Here is a 12,809-nt window from a genome sequence, read left to right as displayed (position 1 = left end):
TCCTCTTCCTAATGATTCCCTCTACGTTTGTGGATCCAAGAGGCTAGAATCTTGGCTCCTGAATCCCAAATTATGGATGACAACTCATGGCTCAGTCTCTTCTCCTAAGCACCTATTGGCAGTACAGGGTCAGAGTGTCTTCCTGGTTTCCATGAGTAAAGGCAGTGGGTGGTGTGAGGCTCCTGGACATCGTCTTCAGCCAGGTCATGTAGGGGGCTCCTGGGAAGGCTGACTGTGGGATCACGGGTAATCTCCTGGGACAGAAGGTAGTGTGAGCAGTGGGGCCTGAAGTTCAGCTTACCATCATTGGATCAACCCTACCCCTGGCATCTATACCTCTGCAGATTCAGATTTTCCCCGACTCATGACTATGAGGGCAGCATCCTGGGAATATTACCAAAGTACTTCATGAAGACACGTACCAGTTCAACTGCATGGCAAGGAGGAACGACCAGAGGACGGAGTGAGCCAGAGGACACGGTCGCCAGTTCCCACTCAGACAGTTACCCCACTTGCTGCTTGTTCCCATATACCTTCTCTTGGTTTACCTGCAGGTCCTGTGCAGAGATGTAGCCTGGAGTGTCGGGAGAGGTGGCTTTCAAGTCCCCCTTCGGTGGTGGCTCTTGGAAACAATGTAGGACCACCAAGTCTTCAAAAACCTTTTGGCTCTAGAGAAAGGAAACTCCAAACGAATATCTGTTAACCCCTGACATCTCCATCTAAAGGAATGGAGAGAAACGAGGGCTTCACTTTTCGTTTATCCTCTTTTGTTGTCTAATTTTGTATTTCGTCCATATTGGTGACCATAAACACTTTCAGATCCGGGTAAAGACTAAAGCTCCTGTTTCCTCACAGCCACCTGCGCCTTACAGAAGCCTTTTTTTTTTTTTTTAAATCAGACTTTAGCTCCTCCTCCCTCCTTTGGTTTACCAGAACAGTCAGTCATTATTTGTATGACACTTGATTCTTTAGTTTCTTAGCAGTGAAGAAGGAAGACAGGAAGTGAAGCGTGTGGGCACGGGATTTGGTCCTCACCTCTCCTTTCCTCTTGAAGTTTGCCGGTGAGCTCAGGTAGTACAGTCATTTGTTGGAAGCCAACCCTGACCCTTTTGAGGAAGGAGCATAGCCTAGAGCAAGATATGACAGGAACTGGATATGTTGTCTGAGCAACTCAATTTCTTCCTATCCCGTACCTGCAGAAAGTGTCCTAATACCCATTATTTTACTTTTTACATTTGTTATAGGGCATATGCACTCCCCAGAGAGAGAGAGCGAGAGATGGAAAGTGAGAAAGCACCCCCAGGGGGGATGGCTACACCATAATCTCTTTGTCTTCATTCTCTTGGAATTTTGGGCACTCATACACATGCCCTGTTTGTTTTTCAAGCCTCTTGGCCCAGGACTGGACCTGTGCAGTTGACCATAAGCTGCCTTAACCACCATGCCACAGGCTGGCCCTTTATTTTAGACCCCTGGCAGTAACTTTGGGGTTTTGTGTCCAGCTCACTCTTTGCATTTCTCTTCCAGCTGCTCATTTCTAGCCACTCACAGAAATTCTTATAGCCCCGGGATCAGCATAGACAGCCCTGTGAAGATAAGAGGGGAAGAGATAGGCAGCCTCCCTGCCCACCTTTTATTGGGGCTTAGAAAGTGAGCAAAGCATGAAGTCTCTAAGGTAGGAGGAAGGGGGAAGGCATTGGGAGGTTTTTAAATGCAGAGTTAATTTCTAGTATTTGTGTCCTCATGCTCCCTCTCATGTTCTCTGGAAGTTGGAGAATTGGGCTTCTAATGGAGCCACAGAGTTCCTACCTCCATCGTCACTGACCCGGTACCCATCCACTGTCTGCCGGCCCTGTTGGACTGGAATGTGGTTTGAGGCTGTGGGTATGAGGACACTGCCCAAGAAGAGAGGGAAAAAATGAGACAGATACCTTATTCAGCTGAGCAGTTGCTCCTAACTCAGTGCCATACCTTTGCCCTTCCCTAAGACAGTTGTTGCTGTCCCCGGGGAATGTCATGCCCCTCCTCTCCCCTTTAAGCACAGTCCCTTTTCTAGTCACTTTCCTAGATGCCTGCTCTTTCTCTTCCCTACTGGCCAACTCTGTTTCTCCTAGAACAGGATCTGCCTTAGGATGGTTTAATCTCCTTGCTTAGTATCCATTCCTGTGGCATCTAAACACTGGGTTTAGCGGAAAAGGTAGGGGTGTCATACAAAGGATGATTTTTTTTTTTTTTTACATCTTTGAATCCACCTATTCAATGCAGATATCCCAAATATAAACTAGTAAGATGTGTAGTATTATAGAATTGGGGTATGGCACTACCCCTTCCTAACTGCATTCCAGCTCACCTTGCTATTTTGGAATCTCTTGATCTAAACTTCTCCCACTTGAATTTAGAAGCTAAGTTTAAAGCTTTCCCCACCCACTACAGTTTTACAAGAACTAAACAGAATATTGAAAGTAAAATTCATTACTCTCATCCTGGTACTCAATTCTACTGAGTCCCGAGTCTCGTTAACTATATGAGTTGAGTTGCCTCCTAGACTGTCTTTGACAACCACTTTCTGTATCTCCTACACCTTCTCCACCTCCTAGATCCACCTTTTGTGACTCACCTTGAGCTTGATATTGGGTGGCCAGGCTTAGTCCACCTGGCATCCTTAAGAGGCAGACACCATAGTTGTAGATGAAGCCATCACTTTATGGAATGGAGGAAAAGGAGATGAAGGAAGAGCTGAGGTGGGTGAAGTCCTCTTCCTGGGGACATGGGCTCTGCTGGGCATTGGGCACAAAAGGGATTTCACCGTGATTATATTTCCCCTTCTTTCTATTTCCTGTCCATTTCTATGTCCATCTTCCCCTTTCCTTTCTCACACTTAACTGAAAAATGCCTACCTAGTCCTCCACAGCAGACAGGTGCCTTCTGCCAATTGTGCTTATAACCCAAGACCAACACATTAGGCTTCATTTTGCCCACACCAGACATCTGACAGGAGAGGCAATAAGTAAAGAAAGGGACAGTCTGTTGGGTGGGGATGACAAGAAGTGACCCCATTTGGCAGGTTGACCTACATGAGGCTCTGGGCCCTAGAAGGAAGCCTGGGGGCAGAAATGACTGTGTAGAAGGAGAGACCAGCAGATGGAATAACAGCTATGTCACTGGACTCCCGTGTAGTTGACCAGTTCGAATCCCAGACCCGGTGGCTTAAACTCACACTGGGCGCATGTCCGTGCATGCCCAAGATCCCTAGAGGAAAATGGAGGAGAAGGGATTGTGGTGTGGCCATCCCTCTAGGGGGTGATTTCTCGCTTTCTGTCTCTGTCTGTCTCTGTCTGGCGAGCGGACCAAGTGGGAACACTGGCAAACCGGACAATGGGACAGAAGCGACTCAGCTCCAGCTAAATATGTCCTGTGGGCTCCAGCTAAGTATGTCCTGTGGGGCGGAGGCCCAGGATTGCTAGATGCTTGGATTCCAAATGTGGGTAGTTTATTGTAAAAGTTGTAGATACTGTGCAACCTGAACAAAACTCATTTGCAGGCAAGATCCAGTCCACAGACTCCAACCTTTGATCTAGAGACCCCCTTATTGGAAGTTTTTAATGTGATCTTGCACCTTGGCCAGGCTGACTGAGTAGGACAGCACCATGTGATAGGTGCCCACTTGGACCGAAGAGCCTCAGTTCACATCTGCAGAGAGGAGGAGGTGGTGCAGAGTGATTAGAGGTGGGACATCACTTGTCAGGTAGAAGGAAGAGGTGATTTACCATTGGTGGCTTCAAGCTTCAGGTGGGGGTCATCTATGTGACACTCCCTCTGTATTACGTGCCTGCGCCCTGCCCCCTGGACCCACTGCTTCACCAGGTTTTCTGAAAAGCATGTAGAGCAGCAGCAGGATGAGCAGCACAGCTGTGAGTGCTGCCCACCAGGTGAGGAGGAACAAGGTGAGCAGATAGAGCACAGAGCCCAGGAGGGACAGCCAGGGACAGTACCAGCGGGAGGAGGGACGCCAGCCTGTGAGGAGAGCAAACTCGGCCCATCCCTGTCCCCGCCTCAGTACTATCCACTTGTGTACCCCAAAGATGTTCTTCCAAATCCCCAGGTCCTCCCAGCCCTGGGTCTGACCCCAACACCTGCCCACACCTACCAGGTGACTGGCTACGGGAGGCACAGAAACAGCCGAAGCTGACGGGATAGGAGCAGAGGAAGAAGCTGGAGCTGATGGGGGCAATGGTGTTCAGCTCAGCTTTGGGAGATAGGAAGGGTCAGTGGTCAGTCTCCAAACCAGGGTCATGGGATCCTCAACTCCAGAACATCAAGGACCTTGTCCTGTGGCTTCCCTTTCCCCATTCCCCTTATTGCTTACTCCCTGGTTCTCACTCCACTACACACATACCGCTCCCATCCCCACCAAGTTCGGAGACATGATCACCCACTTTCAGGGCTAGAGAGAAATGAGGCTGTACGTTCAGGCTGTAGAAGCCAGGGGCAGGGTGGTGGAGGGCATGAGAAGAAGGGTGATTGCTAGAGCCTAGTGTGGAGGGTGGGGCAGGGAGTACTCACCAATATGGATGAATTTACAGCAATGAGGAAGGTGAGCAGACAGCCCCATGGAGGTTCACGGTTCTTGCCATAGCCTTTCCCAAAAAAGCCCATGACTGGATAATGTTTATCCTGGCACAGCTGCTATAAGAAGGCATAGCAACAACCATCAAGGGAAGGTCTTGGGGAGAGAGAGAACGAGAGTCCCCTACTCCTCTGAAGAGGCAGGAGAATGGGCGGGCGACAGAGGGAAGAGTTTAGTAAGTTTAGAGATCTTAACAGGAAGAAAATAAAGGGTCCAGTAAAATCCCTGTAAATGTGAGATAGGAAAAACAGAATGAGGCAGGGCCGGCAGGTGGTGTGGTTGAGGGCGCTGGACTCCCACATGGCTAACCACAGTTTAAGTCCCAGATCTGGCAACGTGCTTTCTCACTTTCCCTCTTGCTCTTGCTCTGTCCCTCTCTGGTCAAATTTAAGTTAATTAATTTTTAAAAAGTTTTCATTTATTTATTTACAGTCATTCACTGTACATCAATACAATAGACATAATGAGATTTTCCATCTAGAATACATTGTATATTGGCTCAGTTAAAGTTATTACCAATAAAAGAATTCTTCAAAAAAGTAAAACTGAGAATGAGGCAGAGAGGAGTTAACACTCACGGGTCAGCTGGTGGTGTGGTTAAGGTGGCTGGATCCCACATGGCTGACCATGTGGTTTGAGTATTGGACCCAGCAGTTCAGAAAATATCTGGAGTGAGAGTGTGTGTGTGTGTGTGTGTGTGTGTGCCCAAAATCTCTAAAGGAGGGAAAGATAGAGAAGGGATTGTGTCTACCCCCATGTGGGTGCTTTCTCCCCCCCCCCTTTGTGAGTGCACATGTCTTCTGGCAAATTACTAAAAAAAAAAAAAAAAGAGTAACAACCCATTTTGAGAGATTTTTTTGCTGTAGGGTACATGTGCTTGCCAAAGAGAGACAGAAAGTGAGAAATCACCCCCTAGGGGGAATGACCACACCATAATCCCTTCTCCTCCATCCTCCTGTTAGGATTTTGGCATGCACAGACATGTGCCTGGCGTGAATTTCAAGCCTCTGGATCTGGGACCCCAATGGTGGTCAGCCATGTGGGAGTCCAGCGCCTTAACCACTATGCTACCTGCTGGCCCCGAACCTGGATCAACTCTTAGACACGAGCCAGCCACATTTATCTTGTTCTCACAGAGTCAAACTCCTGGTTTCTGAGGACTGTGACCTCTTTTGTCTCTCTTTCTCAAAAAATTAAACTCCTGGGACAGCTCTGTCCACTTAAGTTCTCTCCTTTTTCCCCGGCCTCTTGCTAAGATATCAACTAGCCTGGAAGATTTTCGGAACTAAAAGCTAGAAAGGACAGAGGATAGGGTGACACTGAAGATCCTAACAGATGTCAGGGAACTACAGGCAGACACCATGCTCGAGGCTGAGATTTCTGCAAACAAGCAGAAATCAATGCATTCCTGAAGCAGTGTGCTCCACCCGTATTTTTACTTAGGTTTCCCGGAAGCTGCAGGGCTTATTAAATTGGGGCGGGGCGGGGAGAGCTGGTGGTGTGGTAGTTGGGAAAGTCAGATCCACATGGCTGCCTGCACAGTGTAAGTCCTGGACCTGGCAGCTTGAAAAACATTCCGAGTGTCGGACCAGCAGTTAGCGTAATGGCTATGTCGCTGGACTCCCACATAGTCGACCGCGGTTCAAGTGCTGGACCCAGTGGCTTGAACTCACACCGAGCACATGTGCGTGCGTGCCCAAGATCCTGAGAGGAGAATGGAGGAGAAGGGATTGCAAGGCGTGGCCATCCCCCCTGGGGGGTGATTTCTCGCTTTCTGTCTCTCTGTCTCTCTCTGTCTGCCTGGTGAGTGCACGCGCCTATAGCAAAAACCTCTCCAAAACAAACAAACAAACAAACAAACAAAAAACCATTCTGAGTGCCTGTGTATGCATCCTCAAGATCCTGAGAGGACAATGGAGAAGCGATTGTGACGTGATGACCCCCCGTTGGTGCTTTTTTACTTGCTCTCTCTCCCGGCAGATGGACGTGCTTTATAGCAAGTTTAAAACAAAAAAAAATTTTTCACATCTGTGAAGGTTTTACCTTGTCCACTTGAATCCACTTAGAACATTAATGGATTTGAGAATCTACCTTATGCTGAACAGTGGGTTAACAGGGTTTATCTTTTTTTTTTTTTTTTTTTTACAGAGAGACAGAAAGCGAGAAGTCACCCAGGGGGGATGGCCACACCGCAATCCGTTCTCCATTCTCCTCTCAGGTCTTGGGCACGCACGCACATGCACCCGGCGTGAGTTTTAAGCCACCGGGTACAGGACTCGAACCGCAGTTGACTACATGGGAGTCCAGCGACATAGCCATTATGCTAACTGCTGATCCCAGCAGGGTTTATCTTTCTATCTCCCCTCTGGTTCACTCACTTGGTATAATTAGAAAGCCCATAGAGGCAAGACCCTTGCTCTCGCCAGTCACTGCAATCCCAGCTGTACTTGCACTCTGCCCAGACAGCCCCCATTCTGCACGCCCACGTCAGTCCTATTCCCCAAAGCATCTGGAACCATACAGTACAGGAACCTGGAATTGAAACTGAAGATACATGTTCTTTCTTGGGAAGAAAACCCCACCTCAAAGTAGTGGGCTGTCTAGGTTCCATCAGTGCCAAAAGGGAAAGTAGAAGAGTGTGCACAGGGTGAGGGTGGGAGGTGGGGAGGGAACATGCAATTCCTTAGCATTTGTGAGGGATGGGGAGAAAGAGGGGAGAGGAGGGATGCTACCCCCTGTAAGCTAATTTTAATGTGGCTGATGAACTCCTCTCATTCATTTTATCACTTAGAATCTAGTCCTTTAGAGAGGCAGAAACCAGGGCTCCAGGTCTTTCTGCACAGAAGGCAGGAGTGGAAGACCTTACCAATCATGGCCAAGATGCCCAGGTAGGGAAGTGTGGTCCACAAGATGGCAAGGAGGATTCCTTTGGAGATTGCTGTCACAGGGTCCTAGAAACAAAAGTTTCACCATTTGTAGAGAAAGGAGAGGAACAGCAGAGGGTGTGCTCCATGCCTGACCTGTTTCTCACCTTAAGGTCCCCAGGGATACTGGCCCCAGTCAGGACCCCAGTGGCTGAAGGGAAGAATATGGAAAATATACTAAAGAAACTGCCCTCTGGTTCACCCACTGTGGGACCATATTTTCTAGGACAATGCTTCCTGTGTGAAAGAACAGAGAAAGAAAAGGGTTTTGAGGCACCCCCGCCCCCGGCTCTCCTTCACTCAACCAGGATCAGTTATTACTCCCTACCCAACTGAGTGTCAGTGACTTAGGCTGTGAAGAATAAGGGGATTTTATAAACTACCCAGTTTGTAAACTCTCCAGCCCAGGGACTTATAGAACTCTTGACTGGTCTGCTGGCCAACTTGCGAGCGACAAACAGAATCGGAAGTCAAGGGCTCTTTTCTATGTAAGTGTGTGGTAATGAGGTCTTCAGCTCCAAGGGGAGGTGGCATTCTCAGGCATTCCTTTCTTTTAATACATTTCTCAGCCAGCTTCTTGTGATCTCACTTTGGTACCCAAGGAAGCCAGTGGCTTGATGGCTGAGGTTTATAGGAAGGAGTGTCCCCAGCAGATAATTGAGAAAAGAGAAGAGTATCAGCAAGAAGATAATCTGAGCCTGAAATACCATGGGTGACAAAAGCAAGGCAGGATAAATGTGAACGGAAGGGGGGAAGTAACTAACACTCCTGTTCCGTGCTCATCTCTCCTTGATGCTCCTTCCAGCCCTCTGGTTCCCTCTCCCATCAGCCTCCTCCCATAAAGGAATTCTGACCAGGTTGGTGTCCTTTTCCCGCTCCCCTCAAACTACAAAGCATCGCTCCCCATGCTAGAGAGCTTATGGAGAGTGGCAGAATCTGATAAACACATATGGCTTCCTTTAGCCTGATACTGCCTTGCGGTATAGGTCTCGGTGTGTCAACAACAGGAAGATAACTGACAACAGGCAGATCACGTTTGCTCTCCACAACGGGTAGATCTCGGAATCAGAAATATCTGGGAGTGAGAAACAGGGCATTTTTTATTTGTTACCTTCTCCCACTAGTCTTATCTGGTGCTCATCCCAACAGATCTTCAGAACAAGTTCTCTTTCCTTTTCTCTTGACGAGCTGGGGCATGTGGTCTCTCCCAGCAAAATCATCTAATTTCAGGTCTCTCTCCCTTGAATCTGCTTCACAAGCTCCTTCCCCATGTTTAGTCTGGCCTTCTCAGACGGCAGCAACTTTTATCACACACTCAATCCCTAATCCTTCTCCTCCCTTTGGCCCAACCAGTGCCATTCAGTTCTTATCACCATCCCCTCAGCCTCTTTGCCCCACCTCAATTCCCAGGAGTCTGCCTTAGACTCCCACTCTATGACGGCCAGTGCCACAGCCAGAAGAACCGTCATGGTCACCATGCCCACCACCCGCAGCTGGTTTTCAGGATCCATGTCTTGCAGCTGCACCCCATGCTCCTGGAAGGGCAGAACAAAGAGGTCACAGTATTTATCGGCTGACTTGATTCCTCCATGTGATACTTTTTAATTGCCGGAGGGTACATACACTCACCAGAGAGAGACAGACAGACAGAGAGGACAGAGCACCCCCCTAATAAGGCCTGGTTACACCACAATCCCTTCTTCTCCATATTTCTGTCCTATTGGGGTTTTAGACATATACACATACACACGTGGTGGGTCTTTCAAACCTCCAGGACTGGGATTCAAACTGTAGCAAGCCACATGGGAGCAGGATCCCTTAACCACTAGGCTATGGTGCCAGCCTATTCTGTGTGGCTTTTAATGTTATTTGCTCAGGTTAGAGTCCCAGTACAGGGTTAGACCCTAGGGTCAGCAGACTTGAAAGAGGAGCACAAAGAGGAGAAGGATAGGCATTACCCCAAGAGGCCAACAGGGTCTCTGCAAAGCCCACTGTGCACATAGCCACAGCTGCCGTGTTGGCAAGGGCAGAGATGTTCCAGTGGAACTGTGGGAAGCTGCACACCAGCGAGTCTGCCGAGGTTTCTCAGAGAGCAAACAATTACCATGATTGGTTCCCTTCCAAAAACCTGACCTTGGAAACCTTGCTCTGATTGACCACTAGAATCCCTCAAATTTGCATATCCGGCACCTCATGATTGGTCCAAAAGCAACCAATCATAACCCACTGTTAACAACCAATCAGGGCCCACCGTTAACAACCAATCAGGGCCCACTGTTTACAACCCACCAGAATGTATATAACCACGATGCCTGGCCCACAGTAGCCAGACGACGACGACCAGGAAGACGACCCTGAAGATCCTGAAGAGCTGACACTGCATCGTCTCCAGATGAACTGGGAGACCCTGAAAAGCTGTAACACTACATCGTCTCCGGACGACCCTGAAGAGTTGTGATACCGCGTCGTCTCCGTGCTGCTCACAGTAGACAACGCGACCCTTAAGAGCTGTGACACTGCGTCGTCTCTGTGCTGTACCGTGCTGCCCACAATAAACAGACGACACTGTCGTCTCCGTGCTGTAACACTACGCTGCTTGCCCCGGCTCTCACTCCTTCACTCAGGAAACCCGTTCGGCTGTCCCCCCGGGTCGGGACATGGAACCACTAAGCTCAGGACCCTTGCTGCCTGGAATGAGGGAATACATGCCACCTGAGAGGAGAGAAAAGAAGAGCTGGTGTGTGACCTCCACAATTCCTGACAGGACTGGGAGCTCCTAAGAAATAGAAGGTTGCACCAGACTTACCAGCTTGGACCTTGCTATTGGTGAAAATGGCTGAGATAGACAAGCTAGTGATAGTGGTGACGGAGACCGAGAGCAGAATGTGAGCTGTGTGAGCCCTAGGGTGGTGGGGATGGGAATGAATTCAGACTACATCCCCATATCCCTGCCTCTGCCCAGGAGAGCTCTGTGCTCACGCCTATGAGTGCCTGAGCAGTAATCCAAGGCAGCCACAGGTAGAGGACAGTACCCCAGATGTTGAGCATACAGCAGATCTGGGGAGCAGAATAACGAGGGAGGAGCTGCAATCTCCAGCCAAAACCTCACCTGCAGCCCCTTCTTTGCTTTCTCAGAGGTTCCTTCCAAGAACTTTGGAATGAAGTTCCCTTTTGCTCATCTAGATCCCCAAACTTTGGGAACTCTGACTTCCAATTCATTACTATGACCCAGCTGAAGTGCACTGGGGTTTTGCAGGGCCTGGCTCCAGAATTCTCCAGATCATCTTGGGAGTGTGGCTCTGTACGGGGCTCCTCTGTGGATGGGGAAATCACACTACGCCCTAGCTAAGGCAGCACAGACCCAACTGAGATGCCAGGGCCCCTCCCTGGCCAGCTCATCTGTAACCAGGAGGATGGTTAGAGGACCTATAGGTCCTAGGGGCACCGGAGGTAGTCCCAGGGCTTTAAAAGAGGGTGAGTGATTACCACACAGAAGATTTTATCCTTCCTTTGAGAACTTGCTATGGCATATGAGTCTCTCCATGGTTGAGCCTTGTAGAGCCTCCAGAGGCTAGTAGCTGCCATCCTGGGAACATGGAGTTGGGGTTGAACTCATAGTAGGGTCTAGTACCTTGCCCGTGTAGGCTGCGATGCATAGATCTCCCCCAGATTGCAATCTCTCTGCTTCCTGATGGGTGCTTAAGATGCTGGCCACATTATCTTGCTGCAGAGACTTTTCACCATCTCCCCAGAACAACCTGGGCTGCCTCTCTTAGTGGAACCATTTTGGGGAGCATGGTCTGTGGGATAGGATTAGTCCGAGAACACTATGCTGAGTTGGCCAGGGGACCCAGGCCACAAATGGAGAAACAGAGACTACTCCAGAAGCTAGAGGTGGTGTGAAGTGGCCAAACCCTCCTCCCCACTCCCTCACAACACATGCAGTCCTCTCGCCTGAACCTGAGGAGCAATCGTGCCAGCTTTCCAGTTAAGTCTGCTTGTCCTGTTAGTCTAGCCAGCCCTGACCAGCCTTTTTAGAGGCCAGACAATCCACCCCTGCAGCCCTTGGCGGGTCCTGTCTCCCCTGGAGAGGAGAAGAAGGTGCATCACTGACCCCCTCCCTAAGTCCTTTCTCTGAAATCATACCTGGAACACTGGTGCTAAGCGATTGCCAGGTTTTAGGGGATTTAATCAAGCACCACGTCTCAGGATGAGAAAGAAAGTGTTGTCCCTAGCAGAGGGAGTGGCTGTTGGCCACAGAAACAGTGGAATACCTGCACTCCCCCAGCTCATCCAGTCTGAGACTCCAGGCCCTGCAGCAACGGAGATCAGCCACATGATCCACTTCTGGTCCTCATTCAGCAGCTAAGAAGGGGATTAAACTCTTCCAAACTCTTCTTAAAACACAGGATTAGGTTTTGGTATCTCACCACCACCCACCCCACTGGGGTCAGAGAGAAAGCTCGGTGCTGAGGGTGAGTCACATAGGTTCGTAGCCCTGCCCCGGCCCCTTCACTTTCCCCACTCCTCCACCCTCTGGGGACAGGTCCAGGCTATGTTTGCACTTCACATCAGTACTTATTGTTCACTCCAGGATCCCAGTTTTGTCATGTACAGAAAAGTCAACAGCCAAAGCCCAGGACAGACCCCAAACACACTCTGTTCTTCCCTCCCAGTGTTCCTGCCGCTCTGTGTGCAGTCCAGTATATCTTCACCAGCCCCTTCCAGGCCTCCGGTGAACACAGCCCTTCTGGCCTAGCTCACAATGTCAGATCACTGCATCCTCCTTGAGTTCCAGACTTGCCTTGCTCAGCACCCCAGTGTGACCTCCAGGTGGAAGGGGGTGGAGGAGGAGTCACCTTGGGACTGGGCCCAGGGGATTGGGTGTCTCTATTAGGTCACTGGGGAAACAGGCACCTAGCCCGCCTGCACTGGCTATAATTAGCCAGGTGGGGACACTGCCGGGACTGTGAGAAGCATTTTCCCTGCCACACTGTCCCAAGCAGAGTGGGTGCTCAAGTGAGAGGGCAAGCAGAAAGCTGGTGTCTCATGAGGGTGACTAAAAGGATGGGGCAAGTCGGGAGGGATCTCCCCCGGGGCACCGGATCTTTATACACGCTTTGCTGCTCTGCATGAACGCCACAGTAGTTGCACAGCTCAGCTACTCCAGTCTGGGGTGTCACCGCGGGATGGAGGTGGGCGGGGATGGGGGTGGGTGGCGGGGGGGGGGCCGAGGAAGGGCTAACATTTCGGTGGGC

General features: G+C 49.9%; 1 protein-coding gene and 1 pseudogene across 1 annotated transcript in view; one reads left to right on the top strand and one right to left on the bottom strand.

Annotated features, from left to right (window-relative positions):
• Window positions 1-3,586: 3,586 nt before the first annotated feature.
• Window positions 3,587-9,062, bottom strand: LOC102487096 (solute carrier family 12 member 3-like; annotated as a pseudogene).
• Window positions 9,063-12,518: 3,456 nt separating this feature from the next.
• KLHL33 (kelch like family member 33) overlaps window positions 12,519-12,809 on the top strand; it is a 10,596-nt gene continuing 10,305 nt past the window's right edge. The window contains exon 1 of the mRNA XM_006163068.3: window positions 12,519-12,606. The gene's annotated coding sequence lies outside the window, so the exon portion shown is untranslated. The remainder of the gene's footprint in view (window positions 12,607-12,809) is intronic.

The sequence above is a fragment of the Tupaia chinensis genome, unplaced genomic scaffold (genome assembly GCF_000334495.1).
Source record: "Tupaia chinensis unplaced genomic scaffold, TupChi_1.0 Scaffold141372_1, whole genome shotgun sequence".
In the NCBI taxonomy this organism is placed as follows: domain Eukaryota; kingdom Metazoa; phylum Chordata; class Mammalia; order Scandentia; family Tupaiidae; genus Tupaia; species Tupaia belangeri.
Note: the sequence above shows the minus strand (reverse complement) of the source record. Positions and strands in the feature narration are given on the sequence as shown.